At 47.5% G+C, this 22,811-nt stretch overlaps 1 protein-coding gene and 1 long non-coding RNA gene across 5 annotated transcripts in view; one reads left to right on the forward strand and one right to left on the reverse strand.

The window, feature by feature from the left end:
* Positions 1-22,811, forward strand: part of Srrm4 (serine/arginine repetitive matrix 4) — a 159,922-nt gene that overhangs the window by 72,021 nt on the left and 65,090 nt on the right. The window lies entirely within an intron of this gene.
* On the reverse strand, positions 13,883-18,381 carry Srrm4l (serine/arginine repetitive matrix 4 like). Of its 3 annotated transcripts, none has more exons than XR_015634378.1 (3): positions 18,318-18,381; positions 17,299-17,414; positions 13,883-15,003 (listed from the first exon to the last, which is right to left on the reverse strand). It is a non-coding gene; the product is annotated as a serine/arginine repetitive matrix 4 like (long non-coding RNA). The 3 variants fall into 3 exon arrangements; XR_015634376.1 differs by having other exon boundaries at positions 17,299-17,453; XR_015634377.1 differs by lacking the exon at positions 18,318-18,381 and having other exon boundaries at positions 17,299-17,474.

Consider the following 22,811-nt stretch of genomic DNA (forward strand, 5'->3'; position numbering starts at 1 on the left):
TGTGGCGGAAAGCATCAATATGCAACACAAGGAGTTTATATATTTCCCGGAGGCCATGGGAGGAGGGTGCAAAAGGTATCAGTCACACCATCTTTATGTGACAGGTACACTGGCTTTTGATCACGTTCTTATAACGTTTTACTTGGCAGATCTTCTTTTACTGTTAGCCCAGGATGGCCCGACTGGAGTGTCCAGAATCTCTGGGAAAAGAAAGAAGTTCGGGCCTCTTTATGTCAAGCAGCAGGGTATCTGTTGATCAGGGCATACCCCAAGCCAAGCCAATCCCCGGAGCACTGAGCAGTCAACCATGGCTAGCAGCATGGAGAGTGACCTCTAGGGTAGGAGTCATAAAGTCTGGTCAAGGCACGATCTTGAATGTCACATGATTTTGTGAAGATGTAATTGCTTACAAGCCCCGGTTTCCCCATTTATGGCACGAAGATGTCGTAGGCTCGACAACAGTTGGTGCCTGTGGGTACACTGCGTATCTGGAATCAAGCTATTGTCCAGGAAGACGCTGGCCTGAAAACAAAGTGTGTGTCAATACAAGGTACAAAAAAACAAAAACAAACAAACAAACAAAAAAAACCCCAAAAACAAAAACACTTTTCTTGGACTTACCCACTTTGGTAGACAGATACCCAAAACTAAAATAAAAGGAAATTTATGAGGTAAGCTAGATTCAAAGAAATGGATAGTGACTTGTCACTCTAACTCTATATGCGGAATGCCTCTAAGTATCTTCAGTGTATTATACAAGCATCCTCAAATGTTTCTGTGGCATAACAATCTGTGTATGTCATCACACATGTGCAACACACACGTGCATGCATGGACACACACACACACACACACACACACACACACACACACACACACACTTCTTCCCTTTTCCTCCCCCAGGGCCATGCCGCATCAAGTGTTCTTGCAGGGATGAAGAGACGTCTCTCTTTATTAGTAATGTCTTTGACCAGACTTCTTTCTAAGCAGGACTCACAGGAACATGGGCATAAGAGCAGGCACTTGAGGTTTTAGTAATCAGATCCTCATTCTGTCTTCAGCCTTGGAGGCTCGCCCACTGTGCCATCCACCAGTGTGGATGTAAGTTCCTGAAGGACACAATGACCCTCAAAGACAGCCTTTTAGCATGAGATCAGCTTGCTCTTCCTCTTGTGACACATCTTATCAACTTAACTCATCCTGTGAGACGGGAACGAGGGACATAATCCTCCCTTGCCAGTCATCTAGTCCTTGGTGATTTTGCTGTAAGGATGGTGCTCTGAATCGAGAGAGATGGATCAGTGGGTAAGAGTGCTTGCCATACAAGCATAAGGACCTAAGTTCAAATCTCCGGTACCCACATTAAAACCAAATATAGCCTTTCATGCCTGTAATGCCTACACCAGGGAACAGAGACAGATCTTAGACCCTGGCTTGCCAACCAGCTTGTCTGAAATGGGAAGCTTTGGTTCAGTAAGAGACTCTGTCTCAAGGAAATAAAGTATAGAATAGTATAGGAAGACATCCAATGTCCTCTTCTGGCCTTTCATATACACGTGGGTACATGCCCTTGCACATTTACATGCTTTCACCACACAGGTACCATAGCACACACCACATACACAGTAAGTCAATTAATTAAAATCACAATGGAGTCCCACGCTCAGCCATTTTCCTGTTTTCATCTTTTAAGATATCTTATGTCCCAATCTCTTCTGGATATGGCTATTGTCTTCTTGAACTGCTTGTGTGTGTGAGTGTATATATGTGTATTATGCGGTGTGTGTGTGTGTGAATGTGTATGAGTGTATATGTGTGTGTATGTGTGTGTATGAGTGTGTATGTGTGTGAATGTGTATGTATGTGTGTGAGTGTGAACGTGTATGAGTGTGTGTGAGTGTGTGTATATGTGTGCGTGTACGAGTGTGTATGTGTGTGTGAATGTGTATGAGTGTATATGTGTGTGTATGTGTGTGTATGTGTGTGAATGTGTATGAGTGTGTATGTGTGTGTATGTGTATATGTGTGTGAATGTGTATGAGTGTGTATGAGTGTGTATGTGTGAGTGTGTGTATGTGTGTGAATATGTATGAGTGTGTATATGTGTGTACGAGTGTGTATGTGTGTATATGTGTGTGAATGTGTATGAGTGTGTATGTGTGTGTATGTGTATATGTGTGTGAATGTGTATGAGTGTGTATGAGTGTGTATGTGTGAGTGTGTGTATGTGTGTGAATGTGTATGAGTGTATATGTGTGTACGAGTGTGTATGTGTGTGAGTGTGTATGTGTGAGTGTGAACGTGTATGAGTGTGTATGTGTGAGTGTGTGTATGTGTGTGAATGTGTATGAGTGTGTATGTGTGTGAGTGTGTATGAGTGTGTATGTGTATGAGTGTGTATGTGTGAGTGTAAACGTGTATGAGTGTGTATGTGTGAGTGTGTGTGAGTGTGTGTGTGTGTGTGTGTATGTGCTTATGCAGGTATATGGCAGAGTCTCAGCATCATTAAAGACCTTGAAGGTTGAGAGAATGTATAATGTAAAGTAAACCACCACCCTGTCAAGCCTCAAACCGAAAATCCTTTCAAGATGGACACAAAAATAGCAACACTTCCTGCATGTTAATTAACCTGTTCCAAGGGTGGGGGCAGAGCATCCTTGAGATGTGGAGGTTAGAGATGGAGAAAGGTGTCTTCCTGCATGAGCACTTGGTGTGTAAGTCTTCCATGGAAGCCTTCAGGACCAGGCAGATTCCTAGTTCAGCACCGCGGACAGTGGTTCAGACTGGAGGACGGGGGTGGGGGTTGGAGGGGCTGCAAATGTGGCCATCCTTACCTGTTGCACTTCTGGACTTCTGGGCTCCCTCACCTTCCACGTGTCTCTCTCTTTGTGAGATGCGTGTGCTGCTGAAAAGCTGCCTGCAAATCTCTAATGTAGAACGTGATCGACTCAGAGTGCATTCATTTATTTCCATCAGTCTCAGACAAGATGGCATGGCTGTCTTGAAACTTTGAATTACAAGGTGTCTGAGAGCCTCGCGGGCACACGTGGGTTTAAAGGCACTTCTGGCTGGCATTGGGGGCTGAATGATTCCTCACTTTGAGGGGAGGGGTCATCATGTGTGTTGTAGAGCAACACATAAAGCATCTGGGTCTGTAGCTGCTATGTGCCTGTTATACCACACAGGCTGTGTCAAAACATTGCTCACTTCCCTTTGGAGACAGAATCTCTGACTCTGCTAAGAGCGTGTGGGATGGACAGATTGGGGGGGTGAGTCCCGGTTCTGACACATAGTAACAGCTTGGGAGAAGGTCTTACCTCATCTGTGGCTCTGATTTTTAATGGTTCTCAATACTGAGACAACTCTAGTATTGCCTTAGCATCAGAAGTAACTGGAATACTTTCATTGTTGAATTACTTAGAATGGTGTTAGGTTCACCGTGAGCCTTCTGAAGATGTCAGTGTCATCGGTGAGGCTACTCTCTCTCCATTTATCATCATCACCAGAGCAGCCACTTAACTCGGAAGGATAAAGTTCCTCATTTTGAAATAGCCCGTTTAGTAAATGTTATTGGTGGGCTGGGGAGATGGCTCAGGTGGAAAAGTGCTTTTGCACTGAGAAGCCATGAGGACTCAGGTTCCACTCCCGTCATTCTTATACAAAGCCAGGCACACTGATGTGTGATCATAATCCCAGAACTATGAGGTGGAAATCTGGGAGGATCTGGGGATGGCTGGGCAGCCTGGCCAGCCTCATGAGAGGGAGAGACCCTGCCTCCAACATGAGATGGAAAACTTCCCAGGAGCAACATCTGTGGTTGACCTCTGACTTTCACATGCAAACACACACATACCACACACCACACACACTCACATACCACACATACACACACTACACACACATATACTATAGAAACATACACTCACACACACACCACCCTCACACACACACACCATACATACACATACCACACACACCACACACTCACAAACACATACAGACAATCTCACATACACACACACACCACATACTCCTCATACACATACCACACACTCACACCACACACATCCTCTCTCTCTCTCTCTCTCTCTCTCTCTCGCTCACTCACTTGCTCGCTCTCGAGTGCACACACACACACACACACACACACACACACACACACACACACAAGAAGGACAAGAGGACATTACTAGTCTCTCACAAACACTCATCAATCTAGCAGGCAATAGAGGTTCAAAGAGGGACAAGACACAGGCTTGGGTCCCAAAACTGAAAGTGTCAGCCTTAACCTGGTGGTTGTTTGAAGTGTAGGACCCTGGTTTCATGTGCATAAGACCATGCCCTGTATCTTCATATAAATAGGATTGGCTGGCAACAGTAACAACCAGCCACCAACAGTCAGAGATACAAACTAACCATAGTTTCTTTCCCAGCTTGTTCTTTGGGTCCATCACAAACTAAATGTACGTTCTGCTTTGTGCTGTCTTCTCTGAAGGGTCCAGACTGACAGAAACTCAACATCTGTACTCTATGCAGTTACTGGATAACAGAGGAGAGAAAATGGCTGTCTGAACATTCACCTTTAGGTCTTCTGTCCAGAACTTACTCATACTGATTCCATTTCCATCTCTTTAAAGAATACCATGGCTTCATGAGTGGATGGGAAGCAGCCCTACTGTGCACCTGGAAGGAGATGCATCCTATGTATTGGCCGCTCTGATACCTTCCTTGGGGCCACTGCAGTGCCTTCATTTTCCCAGGATGATGGGTTGCATGCTGAAATCACCACAAGAAAAGCCCGAGCCTTTCAGGGGAAAAGGCAGCAGAGAAACACCACACATCTGGTTGGTCTTATTATCTTACAAAAATAATTAGCAAGGAAATTTTAATAGGAGCAGGGTGAGACCAACTCCACTAATTTGCAACTAAAACTGTACTAATTCACATCAAGGCTCCATTGGCCATTTTATTTTGGCTTCCAAGGGCCCCATTATTAATTCATTTCTAAAGCGATCTCTCTCATTCCCAAGGGGTGGATCTTAGTAACTACGTGCTTACAATACTCTATTTGATTAAAATTTAACAAGCTGCGTTATTGGCAAATAAACTATTTACTTCGGTGCTGTTGCCAATGCCAAAAGGAATGTTTCAAACAAAGGGATGGATTTGACACACTAAAGAGACCGTCATTCATAATTTACAGTAGCCCCAAACCTCTGTGCATACAGATTTCTTCAGTGGTGGCATCAGACGGTCTAAAGAACCAGAGAAGTCAGCCAAAGTTCCCCACTTATTGAAAGACAGGAAACAGAAATTGAGGCTAGTTTGTGGCATAGTATAGTGGTGGGAAAATGGGAAAAACCAAACAAATAAAAAAACCAACCAGCTACTACAAGTCATTCACATGTGTGACCTCAGAGAGCCACCCAACCATCTTGGGCTTCTTCCTTTCTCTCAAACTGAAGCTAATAACATAACAACTTGCTTATTTAAAGGCATGGTGTTTTGCCAGGATATAGTGAAGGGCAAGATAGAAAATGTGCTTTGAAACGCTAAAAGGTAGCTTATAAGCATTATGCTGGCAAATACTTCTCTCCCTTGATTCTCACACTCAGCACCGATCTGTACGGCGGAAGGTGCATCTAATTAAAGAAAAAAAGATTTCCCCTCATCTCATTTTAGGCATGTATTCTCAGGGGAGGCATCAGCCAAGTGTTGATTTAGCAAAAGAGGATTGGAACAAGTTTTCCTATTGACAATTCAGCCCTCTGTTCCACTATCAGGCAAGGGTTATCCAGCATTTACCTAATAAACCAAGAAAAACCCCAACTCCTTTGTAACAAGCGTGTATAAAGATACCCATATTATTTATTATATAACAATGAGGTGTGTGCTGTTAACGTTTCCATCCTCTACAAAAGGAAAACTGAAGGAGGCTACTCACCGAATGTCATCCACTGTCATCCACTAAAGACTGGGTTTAGCCAGCAGTGCAGAACGCTATGCCAGATGTGGCCGGCAACAGAACCTCAACTCTGAACCACCTCTCGTCTTTGGTTCTTGTTTTGGTTGAGGATGTGCCATTCTGATTTGCCTTCTGCCCACTTCTGTGAGAGGTGTGAATGTTCTGAGATAATTAGATCTCCTGGCTGGAAAATGGAAACATCAGCCAACACAAAGAAGACTCAAACACGAGCTCCACTTGACTGAGGAAACTTGCCGTTGAGCATCATTGTACCTGAGATAGTTTATAGTCAAGAGTAAAGCTTGGGAAAACGCTGGGTTATGTGGCTGGAAGGAAAGATGTGTAGGTGAGAGGGTAGGTTGATAGATGGGTAGGTTGGTAAAAGGATGGATGAATGGATGGATGGATGGATGGATGGATGGATGGATGGATGAGTAGATGGATGGATGGGTGGATGGGTGGGTGGGTGAGTGGATGGATGGATGGATGGATGGATGAGTAGATGGATGGATGGGTGGGTGGGTGGGTGAGTGGATGGATGGATGGGTGGATGGATGAGTAGATGGATGGATGGGTGGATGGGTGGGTGGGTGAGTGGATGGATGGATGGATGGATGAATGGGTGGATGGATGGATGGATGGATGGATGGATGGATGAGTAGATGGATGGGTGGGTGGGTGGGTGGCTGGGTGGGTGGGTGAGCAGATGGATGGATGGATGGATGGATGAGTAGATGGATGGGTGGGTGGGCGGATGGATGGATAGATAGATGGATAGATGGATGGGATGGGAGATATATGAAGGCATGGATAAGAAGGGTAGGTAGATGGATAAAGGGATGAGCAGGTGAAATTGTCCATATATGTATAGATGAATAGATGCATGCATGTGTATTTTAACAAGTAGGTTGGAGGTGGGTATGTGGATGGATGAGTGGATAGACATTTGGGTAGGTGGGAGGGTAGGCAGATGACTGCATGGATGGATAGAATGGAGAGAAGATGGATGGAGATGTGGATGTAGGAAAAATTGTGTATGTGTGTATAGATGGATGCGTGGATGGATGGATGGGTGGATGGATAGATGGATAGATGGATGGATGGATGGGTGGGGAGATGAAAGAATGGATGAATGGGTGGGTGAGTAGATGGATGGATGGGAAATGGATGGATGAATGGGAAATGGATGGATGGATGGGAAATGGATGAATGGGTGGGTGAGTGGATGGGTGGATAGTTGGATGGGTGGATGGACGAATAGGTTAATATATTTATCAGTAGATGGGATAATAAGTGGAGATGTGGGGAGATAGGTTGAAAAGCAGGATGGATGAATTTAAAAAGGCATTTCCCTACTTAATGGATGGATCAAAGGACAGGCTGGTTTAGCAGCTGTAAAGTAAGAGCCTCCGATTCTTGTCTGTCTTTGATGTCTTGCTTGACAAATCTAACCCTTCCACATGTGCTACCAAATCTTGTTATTATTCACCAACATCACCTGCATGCCACATGGCCCTGAGCTCTGAGTGCTCATTAAGATACTGTTTTTCTTCCCATCTGAATGGGTTATCACCCAAGTACCAGTTCGAGCTTTTGTCCGGATAATAGTAATAGAGACTGCTATTTTACTGAGTCTCCTTTTTTTGTGCCACGTACTGGAATAAACCTGCCACCTGACTTATTGAGTACACAGCCAACTTGCAACGTTAATGTGACCACCCATTTTGCAGACGAAAGCGTGTTCGATGGGTCAGCCCAATCTAACTGGGTTAAATAGGGATAGAAACTGGGTTCAGCTCGAGGGAGTATGGCTGCAATTTGGACAGCTTTTCCTCTCTACTATTGGCTCAGAAGCGAGCTCCCCAAGACTGCAGAGTCAGCATCATGTGGAGGCTTGTTAGGGTTGCAAATGGTTGGGTCTCAGCCCAGGCAGACCAAACCAGTCTGGCAATCTGTCCCCCAGCCCCTAGGCCTGGCAGGTGCATCTCTGGACCCTCCAGCTCAGGAATCACCGATCTCATCTAGAACCCAGGCCTCCTCGGGTCTTAGAGAGGCTCGTACACTAAGCCTGTACACCCTTCGATGTGTGTGCTTTGGACCACTGTAGACGACGGGTCCGGGGGTGTACCTGGAAGAGAATGGGGGACAAGGGATGCGAAGAAGGAAGCCAAGAGTCTGATCAAGGCGACAATTTTATTTTTCCCCAAGGCTGAATTTATACCATAACATGGGTAACAGAGGGAGGGGGGAATAAGAAACATTTACGCAGGCCAAGGACACAATATTTGTGTGGTCAGGGAGTAGGCTGATGTTGACAGGTTGTCAGAAAGGTCACAGGTTTGTCATATCTATTAGTCACCAGGATGTCTTTATCATGTTATTATTTTTCTTGACCACCAGATTTGTATTAGTCTTCTGCAGCTGGCTGGGGATTTTCCATGAACCTAGTCATACTTAATTCTAACCATAATAATAACATCAACAATGAAGGGCTTCAAGGGCGTCGCTCCCAACAGACCACCTGCACCAATGGCGCTGGGTGCGGGAACTTCCACCAGAAGTCAAGAAGTTCACTCTTCATTCACAGAGTCGGTTTGAGAGTCTTCTGGCCTCCTTCCTGTTGGATGTATCCTGTACCCTACAGTACTGAACACACACATGTATACATGCGTGCACAGGTGGGGAGGCAGGGGCACACAAACATGTGCACATACACATAGACACACACACACACACACACACACACACACAGTGTGTCCAGAAGAGCCATTCTAAAAATGGACCTGATCATGCCTCTCTCCTGTTCAATAACCATTCCTCTCGACACAATGGCCAAATATTCTCTCGCATCCACCTGCCCTATCTACATTCCTGGCTAGTTCTGTTGCATACACAGGTATATGCTCACCCTTTGTGTCTCCCATGGATGGTAGCCCTCAGCCGCAGAACCAGGATGTTCCCTTCGATGTCTTAAACCTACTTCTTAATGTGACACACACTTGACACATAGTAGGTATCTTAATGTATTTTCCTGTTTGATTAAAATCCTCTGACCAAAGCAGTTTAAAGGGAGAAGGGCTTTCATTTACCACACAGTTTAAGGACCCAGCCCATCCTGCCATGATGTCCACACTCAGAAAGTATGGGCTGGTCACATGACATCCACACTCAGGAAGAATGGGCTGGTCACATGACTTCCACACTCAGGAAATATGGGCTGGTCACATGACATCCACACTCAGGAAGAATGGGCTGGTCACATGACTTCCACACTCAGGAAATATGGGCTGGTCACATGACATCCACACTCAGGAAGAAAAGAGGGATGAATATCATTTTATCAGCTCCCTTTTTCCATTTCTGTATTTCCATATCAGATCAGAACCTCAACGCTTGGAAATAAAAATCCAGCATGTGACTCTCACCTCCTCCAACTCACACCCTTGTGTATGTGATTTAATCTCTCCATACCTCACTTACCTGTCATTTGGGGGCGAGGCAGTAGCTGGGAGGGTTAAGTGAATCCGTGTATCAATTTATCAGTTTGTTACTCTTCCACCTGGTGGAAGGACGGTGCCAGGCATTCTTACTAACTCCCCGCCCTGCAGCTCACTGCCTGCTCCGTGAGCTCCTGGTGACTCACACTTTACACAGCAGATGTGCTTTTGGGATGTTCAAATGAGGACACAGCTTGGAATCATGGTAGAGTAACCTGGTGTTTAAGCATCGGGCTCCAGGCTCAGTCTTGAAAAGGCCTGGCTCGGGGCTGGGGATTTAGCTCAGTGGTAGAGCGCTTACCTAGGAAGCGCAAGGCCCTGGGTTCGGTCCCCAGCTCCCCAGCTCCGAAAAAAAAGAAAAAAAAAAAGAGAGAGAAAAGGCCTGGCTCCTCTACCCTCCAGCTGCTCAGGGGTGGGGGCTCCCGCATGTTTCTGACTTCCCCCACACCTCCATTCTGTCATCTGAAATCCAGCTATGCTAACAGAGGACCTGTGTCGCAGCTGTGACAGAGCCAGATGCACCACGCGGGGCATAGAAACCGTGGGTGTGGCTTGGGCTGGCATGTTGATGTTTGCTACAAACCTGTCAGATGTCACAAACATCACCACTGTGGTGACCCTGTGGGAGCTGAAAATAAAGATGAGGATATCTCAGGCTTAGTGCATAGTGCCTCTGCCTCGGGTGAATCCTCCCCCACAGTCCTCCCCCCAGTCCTCCCTCCTGTGTTGGTGCAAAATCACCTCCAGGTGCCTCTTGTCCAGTGGCTTTGGGGGGTCTCGGGTGTTATCTCCCCCCTCCCCCGGGGAACCTCTGGGGCTCACATTCTTGTATGCCAGAGAGCTTCTGATGCACTTACTCAGAAGGGACACTTCCCCATCATCTGCCACAGTGCTGGGCACTGCTGATGACATCCAAAGCCCTGAGAAAACTGTGTCTGTTCCTGTTAATTGATCCAAAAGTGGAGGTGAGGAAACAGAGAGGAAGGGGGCTAATAGGAAAAGCAAGTAATGCCTGAAGTGCGGAAGGAGCTGCCAGAAATAGTAGGCGAGGTGGGGGTGGGGGTGAGAAGAGGGATGGTCTGGGTGTCTTTGGTTCCTATTTAAAGCTCTTTCCTTAAGGGTACCATCCTGGGGTGGGTTCATACCTTTCTCTATGGCGCTGGAATCTGGAGGGCATCTGTGCAAAATAAAATAAAATAAAATAAAATAAAATAAAAAGAGCGAAGGAAAGAATCAAAAATATCTGAGAGGCAAAATCAGGGAAAGAGTTATGGAGCTTCTGGAGTTATCCTTGAGGGAAGTCCAAGGTAAAATAAAAATAGAAGTAGGAGAATGTCCCGAACAGTGGGGTCGGTGTTTAGGGGACTGAAAGAGAGAGTGGGTGGAGGAAAGAGTGCTGCCTAGCTTGTTCCTACCCATGGCTAGGCATGGGGAGGCTCCGTAGAGCTTCCCATAAATATATATTGGTACCTGCCACCCAAGCCTGACAGCCCGAATTCGATTCCTGGACCCCACGTGCTAGAAGAAGGGAACTAACTCACACAGTTGTCCTCTGACTTCCACACCCGCAGCACGGCACACACAACATTGCATGCAGGCACACACACACTCCATACCCCTCTGCCAGGAAGCTCTCTTAGATCACAATCTCTTTCTCTAAGTGTACTGTTCTGGGTATGTTCATACCTTTCACGGTACCACTAGATAACTTGGAATCTGGGGACATCTGTGCTAAACATGAGAGCACGGTGGGGCTGAGGAGACTGTATTGACAGGAAGGCCTTTCTTCCCTGGTTCTGAAGTAGCCCAGACTGCTTGAGCCACAGACATACATGAGGAAACTGAGCTAAGAGGATTCAAAATACTCAGTGGCTGAGGGCACAGTGACAGTCTCCTAGTGCCCTCTAAACTTGAGCAGGGATCAGTCAACATTTGGGAACCTGGGAATAGAGAACTCTCTGATGGCCGGCAACATGTTTCCTGTATACAAGATGGTATGGGGAATTAACTTGTATGACGGTTCTTGGAGCACACCCCCACCCAGTCAGGTTCATAGCTCCTCTTGATCCCTAGCTAGTTGCACAGAACAGTGACAGATTGCACAATCCTGCGTCATCTGCATAGAGGTCGATTAATTTCTTCTACGGTACCCACCTTTCTCAGACCATTTAAAGTCATGGCCAAGCGCCGACCTATGACCTAGCCAAGGCTAGCTCTGTACTTTTCCATACTTTATGAGAACAAGAGAAGAAATTGGTCCTTAAACCAAGAAATCACAAAACTTACCCTTAGCACTGTTATAGAGATTCCACAAGCAGATGAAATGAACCAGACAGGGACTGAGGTAAATCAGGGGTGGCACACACCCCCCCCTCCCAGATGTAGCTTGTAAGATAACTGCCTGGAAAGAGATGTGTGCATCCCACCCCCAAACACCCCCATCTTCAATCTTGGTTCTTGTCAAAACTTAAAGTTCCGGAGGGGGTGGGGCGCGTGTCTGAGTAGTAAATCTTCCCACTGAGGTGGAGTCTTTAAGAAGTCTGCTGCAGCTTACACAAAATGGATCCTCAGATACAATCCTTCCAGAAGCTTCTTCTCACAGGAGAAAAAACTGTCTGCTTCCTACATTAATTGACTGCCAACACCTGTCTGCTCAACATCCATCTACTGGGCTTTGCACTGGTGTAAGCAGGAGAGATCAGTTAGGAGCAAATCAGACTCAGCCTGACTTTAGCCATTTCTTGGATTTCCGAGCTGGGGAGTCTTGGGGTCCGTCTGTGTCTACACTCTCCTAAGGGTTCTGAGAGCCCGTCTCAGAGCTCTCACCTGAGGAGTCAGAAGCCTGAGTGTCCAGCACCCCACACTGCCTGCCTTGCTTCAAGCAGAACCCTCCTAAGTTGCTGTGCGTGGGGAGATGAAGGCCACCATTACATCTACAGACGGGCAAAAACAAGGACAGCGAAGGTGATGTGATACATCCCGGGGTCACATGTACGAATCCCTCCCGGAGTCATGGTGGTGAATCCCATTTTCCAGATTCCTAAAAGTGAAGATGGATGGGTAAGCTGCTGTTTATACTCACACACTTTCCGTACCTTTCACTACCTCGGGAGAGTCAGACTAGACCCACCCTCTATCTCCCTCGTGCCTCGAATAGGAACAAGAGGCAAGAGATTGAGTGAAGCACCTCGGGAACGTCTTACTGCACACCACCCTGAGTTCAGCCATGTCAAAGCCCCACGATGTCTTGGTGTCAGAGATTCCCAGGTGAAACAGGCAGAAGATACCTCAGCAAGCATGGGGTGGGCTTTGAACCCACATTGCAGAGAGCTTGGCTACAGCTTCTCTCGAGGAGAGAAGAGAGAGAGGCTTGAGAGAATCATCCCCAGGACTGTATCACCCAAATTTCAGACCAGCATGGGTGTCAGATCATCAAAGCTGGGGTCCTGGAGCACAGTGCACAGTTTGCAGGCAGCTCAACAGGTCAGAAAGTTAGGTAAATCAGTTGGTCTAAACCTCTTCCCAGCAGCTTGGTTAGTCTCTGCAGCTCAACTGGTCGGAGAGTCGTTATTGCTTGTATTTTCTTGGAAAGGGAGGGGTGTAGCGAGTCTGGTCAGCTTCAGGGACTTCCTGAAGGCTTTGAGTTGCTTACTTCATGAGCTTAATTTGATGGATAAAATGTTTCAACTTCCTGGAAGGATAGGGCACATTCACCTCTTCTCTGAACATCCTGTGCCTTAATTAGCTTCCCTCCAAGACAGAACGTTTTAACCCAGAGGAAATTACTATACAGAATTTCAAACGTTAGTAGGGAGACAGAGAGTTAGATAGAAATGGTTCTCCCCGTGAGAAGGAAAGCATGTGAGACTGATTATTAGAGCAGTTGGAATCCTAGCTTTGGCTCCTCCTGGTTTTAAAATCTTAGCTTCACCTCCTTTGGGTCTCACTAAGGCTCCTAAGAAAATGAAATTTATCAGTGCTGTAAACACCACGCACAGTAGGCACACAATACGTAGTAGCTGTTACCGATGTAAGCTCTGCTTGTTTTCTCGTAGTTGCCCAAAGTCTTTCAGAGAGGGTTTTTAATCAGTGAGATGCACATATCTAATTACTTCCCAAATACAGACACCCTGAAAACAACACCCCGAGTGGAAAATATGTTCACCGTCCCAGAGAATTCCCTCTGGTCTTTCCTCAGTCTGCTGTCGGCCCTGGGAGGTAAGGAGCGAGCAGTCCTGAGAATTTTCCATGGTAAGCTGGGTTCTCCTGGTTCGGAACTTGACGAGAAGCGAATCACATCTTCTAATGTCTGCCCTCTTGGCATACGGCGAGCGCGCGTGAGTTTCATCTATGTGGTTGCCATGGTGACTACTTTCCAGCAACGGTCTTGTCTGCGTCCTCCCCATCACTCTTAGAAACGAGGCTCAGAGCCTTCCTCTAGTCTCACCAGCAATCCTTGCCCAGCAGACACTCAAAAATCCCCGGATGAGCAGATAACTGAGTCTCAGCGAGAAATTAGCATATGGGCGTGGCTGACACTCATTCCCAGAGAGAGGTTAGGTTGGAAGCGGCAGCTGTTCCCATTGTATAAACCCAGCTCTTGGGTTGTACCAAGCTCAGGGTCAGATTCATCAGTGTTGGATCCCACGCCTCTCACTAACCGGGAAGCTTTAGCGTCTGTAAACCTCGGTGTTTTCATCTGTAGAATGGGCGCCAATGATAAAGCCTTGCAGACTTGTAAAGAGAGTGGAGGTAACACCTTTGTAGAAAGAGTTGTAAGAGTTCAGTAAGAGTTGACCCCCAGCCTTGGTCTTTAGTGCTCGCTCTAATCACCCTTTAAAAACACATGATTCTGTTCTTTCCATGTATTCGCTCAAAACTCAAGCAACACCCAGGTTTATTTGATAAGAGAATGGCAGTTGTCACCGAATGTCAACGGTGGCTAAAAATACACCTGGCCCACCTTCCCTCCTTACCTGCTTCTCCAGCAGCCATTTATTTGCCAAGCATCATCGTCATCGGCCCGGGTTTCTTCTTTGAGGGAAGGCGGATCAAAGGGGGCAGGGAAGAAAGATGTACTTTTTTCCCCCAAGCTGCCCGGGGAAGGAGTCAGGGAGCTGTTCTCTCTGATTTGATTGATGTTGCGCTTGGGGATCTGAATCCTCTGATGTAATTACACTGTGTGCTCCACGAGATAAGGAGATTAATCAGTCCGTTACTCAGGGGCTGTTTTACCCGCAGATGGAGGTAATTGAACAGAGACATTGGGCAGCTCCAGATCTTGTGGGGCATCCAGTCTGTTCCAGTTGCGGGCGATGACTGGCCCGTGGGCCGCCAGGACATCTCTAAGACAGAATAAGGACTGTCACGTGCTTACACACTCTGAGGCCCCTTACGTCCCAGGTGCCTGACCCACATCAGTATCCTGTTGCTCCATGAGGCGACCGCCGTTCCGTGCCCCATTACAGTTGAGGCTGGGCTACCTTGAGACTTTGTACGAAGCATTCTCCAGAGTTCAGATCTGAGGGCTGGCGGGTCATGCTTGTTGCATTTGAAAAGAACCAAGAAAGGACACAGGATCAATAGTGAGCATCCGGCTTGGCCGTCTATAGTGGTGTAAGAGAGCAGATGACGAAGAAGCAAGTGCATTGTGTCAGCTGGACACACAGACAAGGACAGAATGGATACTCAAAACAAAACAAAACAAAAACCCCGCAAGAACAAAGGGTGAGTCTAGTTTGCAAGAAATGAATTTTCTGTCTTTGACAAATAAGGGATTTCGGTGACATCTGTGAAAGGTTCTGTTGTCACCGTCAGATCTGACCCTGACATCGCCCGTCATAGCCATATGTAGCCATATGACCTTAAGGTCACTGTCTCCCCTGCAAACTCTATTCGTAACACACACCTGCTAGGTTTTCCATTGGCTTGATGGAAGGAAAATATGCAAACTGTGTCCACAAGAGCCCAGCACAGATTCTGGGTTTGTTATTAGCGCCTGGCGCTGCTGATGTTGCCGGTGACAGAGGTGAGCATATGACAGCTTGGGCACTTTTAAAATCTCTCACCTCAATCAATAGCCCTTCTTGCCTGTCCCCGCTTCGACCACCCGCCATAGGTCTTAGCGATTCGAGAAGCTGGGCTGGGGTGTGATCGCAGCTATATTTTTTAACCGGACATGTCTTCCCTTCTGGAATCTTGCTCAAGGCTTCCCATAAATAGCTCCAGGAAGCAGATGTTATCCTCACCTGTGCCACAGCAGAGACTCCGGGAGGTTAAAAAGATCAGAGGCTTCATCTTTGAAGATCAATGAGGGTCATGACGCTTGCTTTAAAAGGTCATTTCAATCTGATTCCATAAACATTTATTGGGGGCCTGTTCATCTTACGTTGGCCCTACAGACGCAAAGATCAATTCCTGACCTGAACCTATGGACTTCCAGTTGAGTGGGCTAGAGGCTTGTATGCGTGTGATATAAAGGAATGTATATATAATATATGTTGTATGGTATATAATTATATATTTTGTTACATAGTAAATATAAAGTACATGTGATATGTATGAAATGTATATATTATATGTAATATATTATACACACATATAATATATATAATTTAAATGGCCTAAATCAGTAATTTTCACCCCTGGCCCTATACTAGAAAGTACCACTAAGAAAAAGGAGCAGTTGAACCTTTGACCTAGAAGTCAGCTCCATTTATGTGATTTGGAGCCTGGACAATGACATTTTTAAAGAATTCCTTTGGCTCTCACACAATCCCCGTGGCTCTAGAGACTTTAGCTGGCAACTTAAAAGGCCCAAGTAACTCTTTTTAAAAAGGCAAACAGATGCCCTCCTTCGAGGTGTATATTGCCTACTGTCCGGAAGGGCTTGGTGCTTGTCCTGTGACCCTGCCTCCCCAAGATGTTAAACAGGACCCAAACCCACATAGAAGAGAGGTTTGTCTCTAAGGAGATGGGAAGGAGGACTCTGGGGAGGAGACACTGGAGTGAGTCCCGCTAGATGAACAGACACGGAGAGTGACCCCTCTGCAGGGCTCTGCAGGTCCCAGGGAGGTTGAACATGGTCACCACCACTGGGCACTCACTGAAACAAGTAGCAGACCGGTCCAATTCTAAAGCGAGGTTAACGGTTCTGAATAACTATTAATCGTCACAGAACGTCTAACAAATGTACTGGGTACCTACTATGTGGCAGATATCTTTGTTTTGTTTTCCTTACTAAAAAAAGGTAAGCTGTAAAACACCCCAGTCCCCCAAATAACTGAGGTCACAGGCAGGTGGATGGCAGAGATCCTGGGAAGAGCCTGGTTCCGCCTCTGAGATGCCCCGCCCAGGCCCCGCCCAGGCCCCGCCCCTCACAACCTTTGTCCCTCAGTTCCATCAACTGTGAATTAAGTCTCTGAACCTTTGAGTTCTGAAAGTCGCGTACCCAAGATGCAAAGCATGTATAGGATTGGGGGTGGGGGAGGTTGGCTACCCCGGGTGGAGGTTTACTGGGGGAGTTGTGGAAGTCTGGTTTCAAGCCACCCCAAGGAGGTGGAAGGTCACAGCTGCGCCTTGCTGATTCACAGAGCCGGCTGTCAGGAAGTGGTGAGGCCAGCGCGCAGAGAATCCGCAATCAGAGAAAATGCCTCTGCGATTTGCCTCGATCGTTCTTGATAACAAACTCCAGGGCTCCGACATCAGTACTAATAACTTGTTGAAAGCGCAGGGGGATAGGACTGAATTAAGAACTTTTTTTTTAAACTGCCTTTTGGTAAGACGCGAGGAAATATTGAGGACTCCTAAATTTGAAGAGGGGGGTATTTTTAGTACCTGCAATCAAGCCGACTTGCGTAAACACATCTGCTGGAGTGCGAGCGAGCGTCGGAAAATGTCTTTTGCTGCCTTGGTTTACAGCCCTCCGAGCGTCCTGGGCCCCATCTTCCCAGCTTTAGTGAATGCAATAAGTCCATATAAGATATACACTCCTTGGGTATGCCCCCAGATTCCGGGGTCGTGATGTGGAGCCCCGATTACGTGTCCCGTAGGATCCGATGCAGGTGATTGTGAGGAGAGAGACACCAGACTTAGCATTCGGGCAGACTTAAGAATCAGGCTCCATCAACACCTGAGCAGCCTTCCCAGTCAACTCACTTAACCTTTCCGAGCGCCAATCCCCCAGTCACATGTAAAGTTGGGTATTAATGACACCTACACTAACACTTCACTGTGAAGATTAAATTTGACATATTACGTTAGCAGAGTGCCAAGACCGTAATAAATGACCCAACAAATGTCAAGTATTCTCATTATTGGTTAATTATAACTACCCGGGCAGGTTATTTTTCTAACTCCTGGTTCTGCATCTATACCATGGGGATAATTATTTTTAATATTTCTAAATCAACTTAACTTTAAGGGCCAAGTATTAAATAAGGAAACGCCTGTAAACCCCTTCGCTCACCGGCTGGCCCCTAGTTAAGTATCCCATCAATATTCATTCATAAATAATCATTTCGATCAATGAATGAGCAAATTACATGATTCACTCAGTACTCAACTTCTACAGTTCCAGACCATCTACAGAATCTATAAAGGGATGTGGGGAGGAATTTCTCTCCCCCAAACACTCTGAAGATGGCACCTGTTGTCTCTAGACCTTCTCCTCTTGGGCTAGCATGGCCTGGGGGGGGGGGCTCATTCTGCGTAATGCTATCCCACACCCGACTCAGACCCAAAGGCACTCGAGCTGAGGGACAGTTCTGTAGGATCCAGATTATTTGATGTCTCTGAAGAGTTGCCTCTCCCCAAAGACGGTATGGGCATCCTGAGGGGAGCTAGGTGAGACATACCCTGTTCATGTGTCAACTGAGCGCCGTCTTCTGAGGCCTTGGGGAAGCCACGGCTTCTGTCTATGCCTTTGTCTTCTCCGTTGGAAACAGAATTCTTGAATGCCCCTGTGCTCTAGAATTTTGAGTATCCAATTGTGCGCCTGCAGAGGAACAGACCTTGGCTTGGTCAGGCTTCCGGTGAGCCGCAAGCCCCGGGTTACTGCCTGGAACTGCATTCCTGACTGAATGGCTAGCAACCGGATCAAAGATGTCCTTTTTTATTTTAAATCAAGAACTCTGATCACTGCTACACGCATCCTCCAAGGGCCATAAAAACAAGAAGACGGTGGGCCTTAGCAAAGGCGTTCATAATCAAGGAAGCCGGGAGGGGTCTCCAGAGGGAGACGGCAGGGCCAAGGAAGAGGCTTCAAGTCACTTAGGTGCTCGCAAGCGACAAGCAACTGCCGTCAGGTCTAGCCCACTCCCTCAAAGGATTGTGTGCTCTGAGGCTGACAGTGTGCTGGGTTCTGAGGACAAAACAGAGCAGCAGAGTTGGCTCCGGACCTTCCCAAAGCTCATAGACAATGTCTCCTCCAGGGATGCTGGGCGGAAGTAGTGAAAGAAATCTGAAAACAGAGGCCTTGAGGACTGGCCAGGTGAGGCGTGGTCCAGGGACACGATAGAGGAGTTAGCGGGAAGGAAGGATGCCCCAAGTAGAGCAAGAGAGACGTGAGGAGCTCAGTCAGGTTAGACGCTCAGAACAAGGACTCGGGGAGCAGGATGAAGAAGCAGGCTGAAACCAGATCATGTCTGCCCTCTCCCGCCATGGCAGGGTGCCGGGATGGATGGCTCAAGTCTCAAGAGGGAGCCAAAGGGTTTTAATCAAGGCAGTGACTCACTGAAAAGCGGTTTATAAGGATGAACCTAGCTGCTAAGAAGGCAAAAGATTGGAAGGGCGAGGAAGGAGAGACAGAAGGGCCAATTAGAAGGCTCTACTCCATCAGCGGAGTAGCAAGGAGACTCGGAATGATCTCTTTGGGCTGTTTGATTGCGGGCCATCTTCCCCAGCCTCCTGTGTTTGTAGTGGCTCTGAACTGTGGAGAGAAAAAGCCATTTAATTACGCCGGCCTGCCGAAGAACGCTCAGCCCTGCCTAGCGGTCACGTCCATCCACCGCCAGGAGAACTGTGGCTCATGCTGCAAAGTGGGATCTCGGGGGTGGGCTGCCGTTTTACACCAAAGCGTCCCATGTTGTCACGTCCTGAGAAAGCCCCGGATATTATGCCTGATCATGTCTGCGAAGGAAGTGGTCAGGATCGCCTAGTCAATTACTAGTCAAGTGGAGTAATGTGATCTCATTAGGAACCCGTCCTCACAGATGCGCGAGGCTGCATATGAGGTGAAACACTCGGCTATTTTTTTTTTTTCCCAGCCAGTGATTAGGTGCCGTAATTAGGAAGGCATTGTACCTGATTTCCAATCTCCTCTCTTTATTTAAAAATAATTGATTTTTTTTCTCCTTGGTTTAATCAAGCCAAATTCAGCTACCAAGAGCCCCCTCTCAGACTCTGATACTTGAGATGGGGGGGGGGGCTCTTATGAAACATGGTGTTCTGTCCCAAGCCTGAACTTTGTTAGCTGGGGCAGAGAGTGTCTGGATACTAGGAAGCAGGGTGTTTGTACTTAGGGGTAGAAAGAGGGGGAGGAGAAGCGGCTGGTTTTAGATCTTTGAAATTTGGTTCTGCTGTGTTACCTTGGGTAAATTACATAGCCATTCTTGTGCTTCTGAAATAGCTGAGAAAGTGTGTCCTCGCTGCATCCTACTCAGGATTGAGTGAGGCATGTGCGTGTTTGCAACAACCCTGAATCCAGATCACCAGGAGTCCCAGCCGCTAACAATCGCACATCTCCGTCTACACAGTTTTTCATTTACCTCTCCAGGTGCAAGGGGCTGTTATCATCTAGGGGGAACCGGAGCTGACAGCCAGGCCTTAAGCCTCCTCTTAGTTCTGAAGTTTTTACGTAAGCATGACTTCCCTCCTAGCCTGTGACTCCTCCTTTCCATATTGAGAAAAGACAGGCTTTTGAAATCAAAAATCACCCTGGGTACGATGACGGTCGCCTTGTTCCTCGGGTGTCTCAGAGAGGGCAGGCAGCTCCTCTGGAGCCACACAGCAATTAGAAGGTCTGTGCTGCTGCTGTGGATCTGCTGGTCGGTGCTACTCGAGTCGACCTCTCTTCAGGAGTCTGAACGTGTAACCGAGGCTGTTCACGCTCAACGTAAAGACCTCCCCTGCGAAAGGCCGGGGCATCACGGTGTGAACAGCCCCAGCACACAAGCTAACCTTGTGGCTTTCTTTCCCGTGGAGGAGAACATGGTAAAAATCCATCTGTGGGCCGGGGAGCTGCTAAGGGAGGCATCTTGAATAATAACATACTATTTTATCATCCACCTCTCATTCATTCATCAAGTCCTTAAGTGAGCAGGCACTCAGTGGAGGCTAGACGCTCAGCAGGGGGCCAGGAAACAGCTCTGAACCAAACAGACGACACCCGGGCCCTTGGGAAACTTAGACTTATGGAGAGGCAGGGAGAGGCACAGCACAGACCTCTAATATGCAGGTGTCTGGATGTCGGGTTAGGAAGCACTGCCAAGGGGCATGGGCGGGAGGGAACTGCCCGTCGTCGGGGCATGGCTGCAAACAGAGTTTACCTCACACTGTCAGGACAGAGTGTGACTCAGAGCAGAGGTCAGCAGAACTTGAGGGGTGAAGTTGTATAGTCACTGGGGTAGCTCCGGCAGCAGGAACAGGATGCGCAAAGGTCCTGAGACGAGAATAGAACGTCCACACCCGGGAAACCGCAAAGAGGCCACGAGAGAGGGGACAGAGCAAGGAAATACCAGGTCCAGTCCGAGCAGTAAAGGGCCAGACTGCACGGTGGTCGAATATGATTAGGGAAGTCACCATGATGGCTTGCAAGGGGAAGTCTCAGGATCTGCCCTAATATTTAGTGGGGTCCCCTTGACTACTCCGCCAGAGCGGATCGCAGGAGGGCAAAGTGGGGAGACCTGGAAGGAGGCTATGGTGGTGATGTGAGAGGAGGTGGGGGCTGGGACTGGGCTGGGGCCAGACTAAGATCTGTGTAGAACTTGGAGAGCAATTGGTCTCTGGATATATCCTGGAGAAAGAAAGTTGAGAGGCCAGGACTAAGGTTTAACAGGGAACGTGAAGGGTGACTGTGTCTAAGGTTACTGAAGGGAGCAGCCATCAACGGAGAGGACAATGTTTACTTCTGTGTTTTTATGAGAAACCCTTTTAGCTTTCCGATTAATAATAGTCAGTAGCAAACCTGTGAGGGCGCTTACAATCTACTACGGTGGACCACCGTGTCGCAGACCACTGAGCCACTCTGCACTCTTTCTGAGGACATTGTAGCATTCCTGGATCTGGCACTGTGTGGGTCACAGGACCAGCCTCAAGATCACCTGGGACAACCATCAGTGTAAATCTGTAGCTCAGTGGGGCCTGAGCAGAGGCCCTTTACCAAGGGAAAGAACACTGTGTCACATGCGACCTCTGTCTCTGCTCTCTCCCACGGCATGTGAGCCATCCATAGTGGATAATTTCTCTGCCATCCGGGCCTCATAGCCTCTTCCCCCAGCCTCAGCCAGCCTCCTTTCTGCTTGTGTGATCTGGAGAAATGTGTTCCTCCTGTAGGGGCTTTAGCTGAACACATTTGATTGATTTTTTTTTTTTTTTCGTAAATGGGCTACTCTCTGGTGAGAGGCGAGAATGTGCTTGTGATTTTCCTCCCTTCTTTTAAATGACAACAAAAGACAAAAATCCTGTTTTTCCCCCTGAAACCGTTTCCAGAGCGGAAGGATGCATTTTAAACACAGAGCCAAGCCAGCTTGGTGATTCAGCCTGAGGCCATGGTGGGTTGAAGGCTTTACTAATTACCAGTCTTGCATCCAGCATCTAGATGGACTTCTCCATTCTCCAGCCAGTCTCCTTTGGCCTCCAGCCAGAGGAAGAAACTGGAGGAATGAGTGGAATTTCCAAGGGACCACTGAGCAGAGGGGGCTGAAGCACGAATCGTCCCGGACCATGTTCTGTGTGACAGGGAGCCAGTGACATCCCTCCTATGGGCCTTACATGAAGAAAGGCCTAGCCTTAGTCTAAGTCAGATGCATTTCCTCAAAGGCTCATGCAAGATGAGGTTGATCTTCAAAAGCTGGAGTTTCATGGGAGCTCCTTAGATCATTGGGCACAGGCGCTTGGTTGCCATCCTGGTCATGAGATAGGCAGCTTTGCTCCGCCACATGTCTCTTCCCAAAGCAATGGATCATGGATCGTAGCTATGGCCCCCAATACAGCTCCTCTCTTCATATAGTCATCGCCTTAGATGTTGGCCATAACGTTGGAATCTAACATGGACCTGGAGGGTCTTCGCCTCTTGGTTGATCTTTCTAACCCAAGTATGTTTATTAGGATAGAGGCCAACACTGGGAGAA

Source organism: Rattus norvegicus, chromosome 12 (genome assembly GCF_021556685.1).
Source record: "Rattus norvegicus strain SHRSP/BbbUtx chromosome 12, alternate assembly SHRSP_T2T, whole genome shotgun sequence".
Lineage (NCBI taxonomy): Eukaryota > Metazoa > Chordata > Mammalia > Rodentia > Muridae > Rattus > Rattus norvegicus.